Source organism: Candoia aspera, chromosome 3 (assembly GCF_035149785.1).
Source record: "Candoia aspera isolate rCanAsp1 chromosome 3, rCanAsp1.hap2, whole genome shotgun sequence".
NCBI classification, from domain to species: Eukaryota; Metazoa; Chordata; class Lepidosauria; order Squamata; family Boidae; genus Candoia; species Candoia aspera.
Genome location: NC_086155.1, coordinates 49683567 through 49686293, shown reverse-complemented (window position 1 = coordinate 49686293; position 2727 = coordinate 49683567).

The following is a 2727-nucleotide window of genomic DNA, read 5'->3' as shown; positions in this document are numbered from 1 at the left end:
CTGTGCAGGTTTAGATGTGGAGCAAATATCTCTGGCTCAATCCTACCGAGGCTGAGTGGCTGTGGGTGTTTGGGCTGCCCGATCTGGGGTTATTCCATAATTGACCTTGGACAGAGTCGCACTTCCCCATTCAAGGATAGTTTGCAATCTGAGGGTCTTCCTGGACTAACAGCTCCTGCTCAACAAGCAGGTGGCAGCTGTGGCCAGGAAGGCCTTTGCACAGCTTAACTTGGTGCACTAGTTGCATCCTTTCCTAAATCAGTGGGCCCTTTGGACAGTCAGTCATGCCCTACTCACCTCATGGGTTGACTACTGCAGCACCCTCTACATGAGGCTGCCCTTGAATACCACCTGGAAGCTTCAGCTTGGGCATGCCTTAGTATACCTATGTACCACCTTTACTTTGCAAGCTACACTGGTTGCCAGTTTGCTTCTGGGTATGGTTTAAGGTGCTGGTCATTACCTACAAAGTCCTACATGGCATAGGGCCTGGTAACTTGAGGGACTGCCTATCTCCCATAGTATCTGCCCAGCCAATTCGATCTGGTAGGGCTAGCGTGCTCCAGGTTCCTTTGATTAAACAGTGCCATCTGTCTGGGAAGATCCAGATGGCTCCCACCCTGCTGGTGTTTCAAAGGGCCTTGAAGCCCTGGCTCTTTACCCAGGCCTTTGGCCAGGGTCAGTGAAGTCCCCTTTGGATTGTGTAGGTTTGTTTCTTTTCACTTAATATTTTTGTCTTGCTATCTTTACTCTTCATTTTTGTCTATTGTTGATTTTTTTCTTGTTTTTAATGCTTTTATTTGTAACTATCCAGAGTCATTGGGAGTCAGGCAGCATATAAAATTAAATAATAATAGTAATAATATGCACAGAACAGAAGCTCTGCCATAAAAGACGTTGGTGACTAAAACCATTTAGCTGGACTAGCAGTTTTGAATAATGTTTGGTGCATATATGCATATCTGATCTGGCACCTTAAGAAAGGACTTATTTCAGTTCCAAAGAGTGTTCATAAAGATTAAACAGTGTTAAAAATATTGCTCATTCTACACACACACACCCAGCAACAAATTTTAGACAAATCTAAAAATTTATATGCTGTGCAGGAAGTCAATATTCCTCTTGGTGGCAGCACTTAGCCAACATTGGCTAATTTTGAAAATGTAAGTAAAGTCACAAGGTACTTGGTAAATAAGACCTGATTAATACCTGCATAAGAGAATATCAGGAAACACCAGAGCTGTAAGCTAGATTGTCTTATTCCATTATTGTTGTTGTTGTTGTCATCATCATCTAACCAAAGGCAAACCTCTTCTAAACTGTTTCCAATAAAAATGTATAGAGACATGTCCATGAAGTCACCAGAAGTTAAATTCACCATGGAGACTTGATCTTACCTTAAGTCAAATACTGAAGTCTTAAGGCACCTCAAAGTTTAACAAGTTTACTTATGCCATAATCAATGTGCTAGTATGTATGGGAGCATGAGACTCTTTGGTGCTTTTTCTGCAAAAGAATAATACATCTACTTTTTCTGAAAGCAGGTATGAGTAATGATAGGTTTTTGTATACACTCCTTTGAAGTTTTTGGCCATAATTCTTTTGCCTCTAAGTATTGTGTCACTTCCACACTTTTCAGCATCACACCCATCTCTCCTAATTTTTGGTAGCCCAGACAGCTTCTACATACATACGTTTCAGCTTCTCTCTTAATTCTCAATTGGCAGTGTAAGACTTACCTTACACAATGACAGTCACAATGACCTTAGTTTTGATCATCAGCCAGCATTTCTGTCTTTGCTGACTTGATTTGGCCCAGGCCATTTTGCAGCCTGGAAACCAAGAGCATCAATTAACAGAGAAAGCGATTCCTGTAAAGGCACATGGTTGGGAGGTGATTTTTAATTCTCAGTGTAGTTACTGCACTACCAGAACTTGCAGCATAATTTCAGGAAGTCTACTACAGGAGAGTTTACCTGATTTTGGGATAATTATCATCCTCCAGGGATCAGCATAGGCATCCAGATACTGTTCATACACCAGAGCAACCTGTATCATTGCCAGCACCATGTTCAGGCAGCCTTGCGGGCTGGGGGTGCTGTCTGCTTTCTTCAGTGTTTCCCAGATGCCCAGCTCGTTGGCCTCCACAGGCAGGCAGGTGCCAAATTGTTCTTGTTTTGGGTCAGCCTGAGCTCCAGCTGGAGGCTGCTTTGCACAATCCTATTGTCTTTCCCCTCAAACAGGGTTTGTTCACACACCGAGAATGGGTGACTCTGTCCTTCTGTTAACAATACCCAAAACAGTGACTACATTCACTGCATATATGGAAAACTAATCAATGTCATTAATATCAAACCTGGACAGACTTTCTGGCCTGCTCCCTTGAGTTAAGCTACAAGTTTGCATTCCTCTAACCAACATAGATCCCATACAACAGGGCCAGACAGATTCTAAACTATGGTGTAGATTGCTACACCATTATTCCGAAATGCAAATCATGATTATTAGTTTTTCTCCAATATCAAACTCCAAATAACAAAGCCCAATTATTGTGCTAAGAATGGGAGGGGAAAAAAGCAGATTAGAAAATCATTGGAAGTATATCCCCCAAGTTTGTTTCTGCTGTCAGAGAATGGGCTGTTGAAATTTCTGCTTGTCACAAAGAAAGAAAAGGAAGGTTAGAGAGTATAGGAACTTTCAGATAGGTCAGGAGGTTGCTACACAATA